General features: G+C 48.4%; 1 pseudogene; it reads right to left on the bottom strand.

The window, feature by feature from the left end:
• Positions 1 to 318: 318 nt before the first annotated feature.
• LOC130114517 (cohesin subunit SA-2-like) lies at positions 319 to 5,693 on the bottom strand (annotated as a pseudogene).
• Positions 5,694 to 11,048: the final 5,355 nt, after the last annotated feature.

Raw genomic sequence — 11,048 nt, 5'->3', positions numbered from 1 at the left:
AACGATAATCTGACAGCTACTTATGAAACGAGAACAACAGATTCTCCTCTTATTAGTATCTAAGGAAATGTTAAAAATACATGTCCCTCATGCTAAAGTAACCTAAAACAAAAAAAAAAAGATTGATACAAATAAAAGGAAACCGTACTGATCGTGACAAATGCAGATGCTGACATTGGGCCGTTTCCTGTTTTAGGAAACGACGAAAACAAAAATGAATGTGCTAAACAACATGTCTCAATTCAGAAAAAAAAGCAACGGTGGGGAAAAAAATCATGTCTTAGTGCTACCAGGAGACTTTGACAATCGGGGAGGTCGTCATATTGTGGTCAAAGCTCCCCAGGTAGCACGAGTGGTACTGTAATCCATGGGTGTTTGGTGGTGCCGGGGCGTCTTTTGATGATGCTGCGAGTGTTGATGGGATTGCTGCTGGTCTTGCGGGAGAGGGTAGACACCCATGTCGCTGTCATCTTGGCCCCTCTTGGGAGTCCTGCATTACAGTGGAGGTGGGGGGGCAGGGCGGTGGCATCATAACTGGAGTCTGCATGCTCTGCTGCTCTCCTCCTCTGGCAGCTTCCTTGTGGTTCCAGCTGTAGTGGCAGTGGGCTTGGTTTTCTTTGAGTGGACAGAGCCCCTACTCGAATAGCTGCTCATCACAGACAGTGTCATCATCCCCACCAGCCTGCAGGGAGTTCCTGTAGAAGATGAGTGGAGGCCAGCAGTCCCCTCGCTGCAGTGCCATCTGAAACATGAAGCTCTCCAGGTGCATGTGGACAGTCCTCTTGTCCCGTCTCATGAGCTTGGAGAAAAACTGGCTATGTCCAAGAAGGCCAGGTTGAGGAGGGTTTCCCTCTCCCTGGGCTCCTTGAATGCAAACTCTGCCATCCTTGTAGCATGGTGTCTCTAGTTTTGACCTGGTCAAGGCCGAATCATCACACCAGCTCTTTGATTCCACAGAATGAAGAGGAAGAGCGATCAAACCCATGACCCAAGTCTGAAAGCATCTTATTGAACAACTGCTGGAGACTGAGAATGAGGGTCTTGTCAATTTGCCAAGTCTTACTCATGGTATCCTTGATAATGTCACCAATTATTGTAATACCTCATATACTGTTTGAAGATGTCAGCCCCAGTCTTCATCTCCACTACACAGTAGGTGAGCTTGCAATAGGCAGCCAGCAAGGTTTCTTCCGTGCAGAGCTTTAATTTTCCCCACCTCATCATCCTGGTCTATGGATGGATGAAGCCAGAGTAGTTCAGACTGTAGTGAGTCCTCAGAGGAATAGACTAAGGACTCCAGGTGCTCCCTGCCACCAGACACATCACATAGGATGGTGAATGCGTTCTTTGACAGCCATGTTACATTGCTGAGGTAGCGCTGACACATCATGCAGAATGCCCTCATCCATTTCCTCAAAAGTCACCAGGTCCCCTTTTCTTGCGCTGCCCTCAGACAATTTGGCCAGGTACCACAGGATCACATAGTGGGTACACTACAATGACTGGATCACTATCTGTTCAGGCATCTCTATTCTCAATGCCTATGTTGAGCAGCTTGAAGTTGCTGGTGAAGAGGTCCCACTGAGACACATCATGAGCATCATGAAAGGCTGTGATCCTCTGAGTTGAAAGAACGGGGTAGGCATGAGCTTCATCAGCATCTTTGCCCTCTTGCAGGAAGTCTTCCAGTAGTCTGTTGAATTTGTCTACTAGCTCATCCAGCAGCTCAGAGTGGGCAATAGTGGCCTATTGAAACTTGTGAACTCCTCATTGCAGAGGGTGTAGTAGGTGTTGGAGCATGTCTCCCAAACTTCAGTGTCTGTACGCTTCTCCACTATCTCCCTAATCTGGCACAGCAAGGATACAAGATTCTTCTCCAGCCTTCCTGTGGTATAACTTTCTAGGTCAAAGAACTGAGGCAGTTGCAACAGGTTGGTCACCTTCTCTGCATCCACAGCATACTTGGCTAGAAGAGAGGCAATGCCACTGCAAACAGCTCTGTCAACCTGGTTTGGTCCCTTGGCTGTCATTACATTACCCTCTTTCCTATGCCTCCACCCATAGGCGAGTGGCATTCAGCAGCCTGGCAGTGCACAGCCTGATCTCAATCAGAGCTGTCTCCTGTCTATCAGTTAGAGCTTCCTCTCGAGGCAATGGGTCATTCAACAGTAAGCTGGTCATATACTCCCAGTCCTTCGGTAGCTTTGCACCGCACTCCCACAATGAGTCCACCAAGTAGGTTGCATGCTCATTGAACTCTCTAGGAAGACAACGGCAGTGGTCTTAATAAGGTTTGCATTCAGGCTCTGTCTGCCTCTCCTCTTGGGGGCACCCTCCTCTGGTTCCCACTGGCTGAACAACTTCTTGAAGAGGAACCCTCCAACTGCTATGGCAACAGGTCTGTGAGCAGAGTATGAAGGTGATACACTGTCCTCAGGGCTCAGTACCTCATCTGTACTATGCAAGACAACAGTGAGCAGTTTTATTGCCTGTACTGCAACAGCATACTCTTTGTCAAGAGTCATTGAGACAACGCAGTCCTTAACAGCTGGAGAGCTCGAGTCTCGTATCGAGTTCTGTTGTAGTAGATTTTATTCTGTTATTTAAACTGAACCAAATTTTACAGTTCAGAATAAAGACCCCAAAAAGATATTTCTGTGTCCTGTGCCGGCATAATTCACCAGGCTGCACATGTATGAATCCAGTTTTTTTTTAAAAGACAACTATTAAACGGCCATACTGTTTACTGTTACGCTGGAAGCAGGAATTGAGGACCCAAAATGTAGACAGTGGAGAAAGACTGGTCTAAAACAATGATTTACTTAAAGCAAATGAACTTACATAACAGGAACAGAAGCTACAGACAACAAGGAAGGCTCGGGATAAGAGTCAATCTGACGATCTGACACTGCGCCAGGGCAACCAGGGGGAATACACTCACTGGCCACTTTATTAGGTACACCTTGCTAGTACCGGGTTGGACCCCCTTTTGCCTTCAGAACTGCCTTAATCCTTCGTGGCATAGATTCAACAAGGTACTGGAAACATTCCTCAGAGAGTTTGGTCCATATTGACATGATAGCATCACGCAGTTGCTGCAGATTTGTCGGCTGCACATCCATGATGCGAATCTCCCGGTCCACCACATCCCAAAGGTGCTCTATTGGATTGAGACCTGGTGACTGTGGAGGCCATTTGAGTACAGTGAACTCATTGCCATGTTCAAGAAACCAGTCTGAGATGATTCGAGCTTGATGACATGGCGCGTTATCCTGCTGGAAGTAGCCATCAGAAGATGGGAACACTGTGGTCATAAAGGGATGGACATGGTCAGCAACAATACTCAGGTAGGCTGTGGCGTTGACACGATGCTCAATTGGTACTAAGGAGCCCAAAGTGTGCCAAGAAAATATCCCCCACACCATTACACCACCACCACCAGCCTGAACCGTTGATACAAGGTAGGATGGATCCATGCTTTCATGTTGTTGACGCCAAATTCTGACCCTACCATCCAAATGTCGCAGCAGAAATCAACACTCATCAGACCAGGCAACGTTTTTCCAATCTTCTATTGTCCAATTTTGGTGAGCCTGTGCGAATTGTAGCCTCAGTTTCCTGTTCTTAGCTGACAGGAGTGGCACCCGGTGTGGTCTTCTGCTGCTGTAGCCCATCTGCCTCAAGGTTCGACGTGTTGTGCATTCAGAGATGCTCTTCTGCATACCTCGGTTGTAATGAGTGGTTATTTGAGTTACTGTTGCCTTTCTATCAGCTCGAACCAGTCTGGCCATTCTCCTCTGACCTCTGGCATCAACAAGGCATTTTCGCCCACAGAACTGCCACTCACTGGATATTTTCTCTTTTTCGGACCATTCTCTGTAAACCCTAGAGATGGTTGTGCATGAAAATCACAGTAGATCAGCAGTTTCTGAAATACTCAGACCAGCCCGTCTGGCACCAACAACCATGCCACGTTCAAAGTCACTTAAATCACCTTTCTTCCCCATTCTGATGCTCTGTTTGAACTGCAGCAGATCGTCTTGACCATGTCTACATGCCTAAATGCATTGAGTTGCTGCCATGTGATTGGCTGATTAGAAATTTGCGTTAACGAGCAGTTGGACAGGTGTGCCTAATAAAGTGGCCGGTGAGTGTATACAACTGCTGGAAAGACAATCGGGGAAATGGGGAACAGGTGGGCAGGGCAGGACCAGGCTCGCCAATCAGGGAATGGGGAACAGGTGAGCAAGGCGGGACAGGAACAGAAACGGCAAGCCAATCACGTAATGGGGGACAGGTGAGCAAAGCAGGGGCAGAAATAGCAAGCCAAATCAGGGAATGGGAAACAGGTGAGCCTAGATGACCCAGACCACACAATCATGACATTTACATCATTGAACTGGAATGCAAAACAGAGTCCTTTGCAGGGGGGCTACTAAGAAACTACTGTTGTTATTTGGTTTTAGCTGCTGTGCTCAAGAGCATGTCTCATCTCACTTCACCCAGTACAGGTTTCCTCCATCTGAATTGGGATTTGAACCAACAATCCCTGAGTTACAACACAACTTCTTTGGGCTGCTGAACCTGCTTAGTGGACCAATGGGCTCTGACTTTCATTACTTTGTCTAAGTATTTGGTCAGTAGTAATGTTTTTTTTTTATTTGGAAAAACCCATTCCACCTGGCACCTCAGTAGATCAATCAAAAACAAACCAGACAAAATACTTGCAAATATTATTGGGCTCAGGTTTGCTGGTTAAAGGGGAACTTTTTGTATTTCAGCTACATCTTTTTTGACAGTCGCAAAAACAACTGAGTCATCATAGCGCAGGACAAAATGCATGCATCTATTTAGAGGCCGTAGCTCAAAAGACTCGCGAAAGAATAAAAGATATGTTCACAGACAAGGTAAAGTAACATTTTTATGCCTTGATATTTATTGTTTGTTGAATTCTGAAACATTAAATAGCTGCCATAAAGAATTCCCCACATTTCCAGGGAGGTTTTGTGACCAGCAGCAGACTAAATGCACAGCCGGAACAAGGTGTCTAGGAAGCAGTGTGAAGAGGGAACGACCATCCCTGAAACAAGGTGTGGGGGGCTAAGAGTACATCTATCACCATCTTACAATGCTGTGATTGCAACTATTTCCAAATCCTCTGTGACTAGTACAAATGGGCATTGTAACTAGTGGTCACGCATATTTGCATATGAAACTGATCGTTTGTTTCAGTCGTTATGCCCCTGTGTTGTTTATAAGGGTGGGGATGCCTGCAGTCAGTTGAGACTGAAGAGGTCATTTACATTAGTGATGAAACATTTCTCTCAATAAACGTTGTGTCCAGATGAACTGATTCAACTTTATTTGAAAGCTTCTAGAGAACCAATGTGCAATTGTGGGAATGCGGATTATGTCATTCCCCCATAGCCTTCACACTGGAATCAAAGATGGCTCCCCCACAAACGCCGGCCCCAACTAGAAGCCAGCAAGCGTGGAGGAGTGAGGGTGCCACTGCCACTTTTGTGTGTTACCGATGTAGGAGGGCAGGACATGTAGCTAGAGTTTCTAGAGCAGTAATGCCAACAACCAGGTGCCACACCCACAGCCGCCCGCAGCGTTCCCTGGAGATGGTAATACAGCACCGGCTGGGCAGCCTTTAAACGCTTAGCGCCCGTGGTAGCTGGGGTTACCATGGGCAGGCAATAAGACCCCCAACGGCAGAAAAAAGACATAGTGATGGAGGGGAGGCCACACCTTTGGTGGGCCCCAGAAATGAAGGGGAGGTGGAGGTCAATGGACTAAAATGCAGGGCTCTTGTCGACTCTGGCTCACAAATTACTAGTATTACCCATGGGTTCTGGCGCAACCACCCCGTTCTTCGAGAGCAAAAGCGGTGTCATAGACCTTAAACTTAAGGTACTGGGAAAAGAGTTCACCAATGTGCCAGCCTTTGTTGTCCCTGATTCTGATTACCGCTCCACAGTCGCCCTGCTGTTGGGAACCAATGTCATCCGTGCCTCTAAATGCCCCTTGCAAGCAATCTATGGCCAGCAGTTCCTGCACAAGGTTAAAGAAAGCCACCGAAAATGGTACACAGCAGTGTTGCAGGTTGGAGAGGCAGGACAGAGTGACTTAAATGACAAAGTGGGTCCCGCTGTGTACACCGGCCGCAAGTTACGCATTCCCGGTGGGAAAGAAATAGACTTAATGTGTAGGATCAGATCCGGACCGAAAAAAGAACCTACACTGCTCTGATTGAAAGCCACTCCTCCCAACAGCTCCCTGAAGGCCTGTTGGTTGCCAAAGTCCTGGCTGATGTAAAGAAAGGCTATGTCCACATCCGAGTAATGAATCTTTCACGACAGGCTGTTACAATCAGTTCAAACTCCCACATGGCCGAAGTCTTCCTTGTCAAGAACGTACTGGAGGTGGCGGACGGTGAACAGAACAAATCCAAAAATAGGGGGAACAATGACACATGCCTGAGCCTTGACCAAGTTGCCACCAGCTGTGTTGTGGACCTAAGTGAAGCAGCAGTAGAGGATGAATGCCAGCGTTCTCGGCTCAGGGAGCTAGTGGACAAGAATGCTGCAGTTTTCTCTCAGCACCCCACTGACTATGGCCACATGAAGACAATACAGCATGAAAAACCGTTAGTGGACTCTAGGCCATTTTGTCTCCCCTATCGTAAGATCCCACCATCCCAGTGGCAAGATGTGAGGAAGCTTTTGACAGAGATGGAATCAGAAGGAGTCAGCCACCCCAGCAAGAGTCCATATGCTTCTCCGGTGGTTATTGTAACTAAGAAGGATGGTTCACTGAGACTATGTGTCGACTATCGGAAGCTCGACGCCTGCAGCACCAGAGATGCGTTCCCTCTGCCCAGAATAGAAGAAGCCCTGGAGGTTCTGGGGCAAGCGAAGTAATTCTCTACTCTGGACCTCACATCTGGGTACTGGCAGGTGGAAGTGGCTGAGCAAGACAACCATAAGACGGCGTTCAGCACTCCCATGGGGCTATACGAGGCAAATAGAATGCCGTTTGGACTGCAGAATGCCCCCTCCACTTTTCAGCGGTTGATGACGTGCTGCTTTGGTGACCTGAACTTCACCCAGCTCCTGATATGTCTAGACGACCTGATCGTCTTCTCTCAGACCTTCGACGAGCATCTGGAGAGGTTACAAGCAGTGTTTGATCGGCTTCGAGAGCATGGCCTTAAGCTAAAGCCCTCCAAGTGTCAGCTTGTGCGACAGGAGGTTCAATACTTTGGTCATCTAGTGTCTGCTGAGGGCATCAGGACGGTCCCAGAGAAAATCGGCAAGGTGAAGAACTGGCCGAGACCTACCCACAGGAGGGAAGTGCTGCAGTTCCTACGGTTGGCTGGATACTATAGACGGTTTGTGAAGGGCTACGCCATGATGGCTGCACCGCTGTACTGTCTCACCTCTGGGGATCCTAGGAAGAAAAAAATGGGAGGGAAGAAAGTCCCAAGTCAGGACATAGCTTTCGTGCGGACAAACATGTGTGAGGAGGCCTTTCAGGCCTTGAAGGTACAGTTAACCACTGCTCCAGTACTGGGATATCCAGACTACACTCTGCCATTTGTACTCCAGACAGACGCTTCTGGTGAGGGGCTCGGGGCAGTACTGGCGCAAGTTCAGGATGGGGCCGAGAGGGTCATAGCCTATGCCAGCAGGGGTTTGAGTCCAGCTGAGACGTGGTACCCGGTGCACAAGCTTGAGTTCTTTGCGCTGAAGTGGGCAGCAACAAGTAAGTTCCATGATCACCTCTATGGCCGGAAGTTCTCAGTCCTCACAGACAACAACCCACTAAAGTATGTGATGACAACAGCAAAGCTGGACGCTACAGGTCAACGGTGGGTGTCCCAACTGTCCATGTTTGACTTTGACATCCAATATCGTCAAGGGAAATGCAGCGCTAATGCGGACGCACTGTCTAGGATGTCCCGTCAAGATGTCACCCAGGCACTACAGACATGCCTCCTGCGAGTAAAGACCAGGAACAGCCGGAGGGCCTCAGCGGGTTCAGACGCAGCAGAGGGCGATCCAGCAAGGGTACAGGCAGACTGTCTTCAGGCACCGCTGACTGGCCAAGCTGAAGCGCTGACTGAGCCATACACTGGGGTGGGGACAGAGTCGCTGCCGGCAATGACAAAACAGCAGGTTAGGGCCGGACAAAAAGATGATCCAGGGATTGGTCCAGTTCTACACTACAGGTCATTCAACACCAAGCCCCGGAGAAGTGACCGGGTTGAAGGAAGGGCAGCCCCACAGGTGCGCCTTCTTCTGAAAGAGTGGAAGAGGTTGGTGGTTAGGGAGGGCATCCTCTATCGCAGAGTCCAAGACGGTCAACGGGGCTCAATAGAGCAGTTAGTGCTGCCGGGAAAACTGTGGATGTTGGCGAAAACAGCTCTCCATGATGACTCTGGGCACCCTGGCTTTGAGCGTACTTTCTCTCAGATGAGGGAGCGCTTTTACTGGCCCAAGATGTTCCATGACGTCAAAGCGTGGTGTGAACAGTGTGAGAGGTGCTGTCTCAGGAAGACTCCCACGGCAGGACTCAGAGCCCCCCTGGTCAGTATCCACACCCATGTCCCGATGGAACATGTCTGCATAGATTTTCCGACACTGGAGAAGTCCATAGGAGGGATTGAGAATGTACTAGTCATAACCGACCACTTCTCTCGTTTTGCACAAGCATAGCCTACTAAGGACCAGAAGGCTAGCACGGTGGCAAAGATGCTGTGGAGGAACTTTTTATGTCGGTTCGGGTTCCCTGCAAAACTGCATGCGGATCAAGGTCGCAACTTTGAGAGTGCTGTGGTGAGAGATCTGTGCAAGATCACTGGTATCATCAAGACCCATACCAGTCCATATCATCCGCAGCGGAACGGAACCACAGAGAGGTTTAATAGGACTCCGACGGACATGCTTGGTACATTAGCTCCACACCAAAAGTCCCACTGGCATGAGTATGTAGATGCCATGACACACGCATATAACTGTACACGTCATGACTCCACTGGATACACTCCTTACTTTCTGATGTATGGCCGACATCCCAGGCTTCCAATCGATCTTGTATTTGGACTGTCTGAGAATGAGGAGCCATGTGAGTACACTGAATATGCCCAAAACCTGCAGGACTCTCTGAAATAGGCATATGACCAGGCCGACCAGATGTCCAGGCAAGCCAAAGAACAGCAGAAAAGACACTACGACCGCAAAGCAAAGCGCCATGTGTTCAAGACAGGGGATCGGGTCTTGGTAAAAATATGTCACGTGGAAGGCAGACAGAAGCTTGGCGATAAATGGGAGTGCCAGCCCTACACGGTCATAAAGCAACAGCCTGGCATCCCAGTGTATGTGGTCCGGTCTGAAGACAGAGAGAGAGAGAGAGTGGCCCACCAGAACCTGCTGACACAGTGTATGTTTCTCCCGAGGGGGCCCCGACGAGAGCCGACTAAGGGAGGGGAGAGAGAAACAGAAGACAGCCCCTCACACAGTGAATCCGAAGCAGTGGAAGATGGCGAGCCGGAGGACCTTGAGGAGGGTCCAGGCGGAGCCCAGACTGAAGGGGTGGATGGCACAGTGGGTCAAGGGGAGCTGGAAGAGGGAGAAGGCGAGTTCCAAGGGCGACTCCAGGAGGAAAAAGAAGATATCCCTGCTGAGAGCGTAGGTACAAATGGGAGAAATCCCCCGAGAGACAGACGTCCTCCGAAAAGGTTGTGCTGGCAAGGAATGGTGGCGGAGCCAGAAACTGATGAACAAAAAGGGAACGAGGATGGAGGTTGTGGCAAAGGACCAGAGCAAAAAGACTGGTGGGCCATAACTGAGCTCAACAAAGCCATGGTGCATTCACTACACTCCACTCTCACTCACACACACCACATTGGGGTTTTTTTTTTGTGTGTGTTATTCTTTGGTTTAGGGAAGAAAAGAAAAAAAAGACTCTTGAAGTCATGTGTTTTGTGTCATTGCCAAGTGTTGTTACAATCTGATGGCTGGGATGCCATCAAGCAAAGAGGGGGTGGATGTAACATGGTGAAGGTGACATAATTTATGCTGTAATGTTTTATTTTTGAGATTTCTCATTTGTGGTTCAATTTACGAGGTAACCTGGGAGTAGCCACTAGGGGGCGCTCAGTTTGTTGATATGCCTGGTTGACTAGCTGTTTGGGCTGCCTTTGTAGGTCGTGGTGGCCATTTTAGGTCACAACGTTTTTGATATGTTAAAGGTAAGATGTTGAAACGGGGTGATCTGTTAAATCTATCTGCAACCCTATGTTTAAATGGTCATCCATGCAGTTTTATCTGTAAATATGTGTACCAGAGATATCGTTTTATGTTTTAGGTTGTTATTTTGTGAAAATGGTTTTGTTTTATGACGTTTGATGCCCATGTGGCTAGCGAACTACTGAGAGCTAACCTGTAAATGCTAGCTAGCTGCTCGTTCCGTGTGGCACCAGGCCTACTGTTAATTTAAAAATAAGTTGAAATTAGAGACAACGTTTTTGATATGTTAAAGGTGACGAAGACAGCCAAGAGAAAATAAATTCTGCACTGCTCGGACCAAAGAATGCCTACTCCTGTCCGTTTTCTCCTGACTCCAACCACACCAATCAAAAAAACACAATGCAGAGAGGGCCAGGGAGGAGGCAAAAATACAGGGTTAGGGAGCCGGCCTGCAGAACCAAGGGCTACATGAGTATTTAGACTAAACCATGAAACCCACACAGTATTGTCGAATTATCATGACCTCATGACAACTTACATAGTTGAATGTGGCACAATTCTTGAACATGAGGAGGACGTCATCCACAAACTGCTCAGCAGTGAAGTAGTGAACCGTGTTGTACTTGTCCAGTTTCCTCCGGATCATGGTCAGGTCAATGGGCCTCTTGATGATCTGGTAATAGTTACGGGCCTGGATCCCATTCACAAAACAATGTCAGATCAATACATGCAAGCATTTTTACACAGCTGACCAGTGTAAACCATAGGTGTACCGAAGAATTAGAAAAGACC

This window comes from Lampris incognitus, chromosome 6 (assembly GCF_029633865.1).
Source record: "Lampris incognitus isolate fLamInc1 chromosome 6, fLamInc1.hap2, whole genome shotgun sequence".
Taxonomy (NCBI): domain Eukaryota; kingdom Metazoa; phylum Chordata; class Actinopteri; order Lampriformes; family Lampridae; genus Lampris; species Lampris incognitus.
The sequence above is the reverse complement of the archived record's forward strand: the minus strand, read 5'-3'. Positions and strand labels throughout refer to the sequence as shown.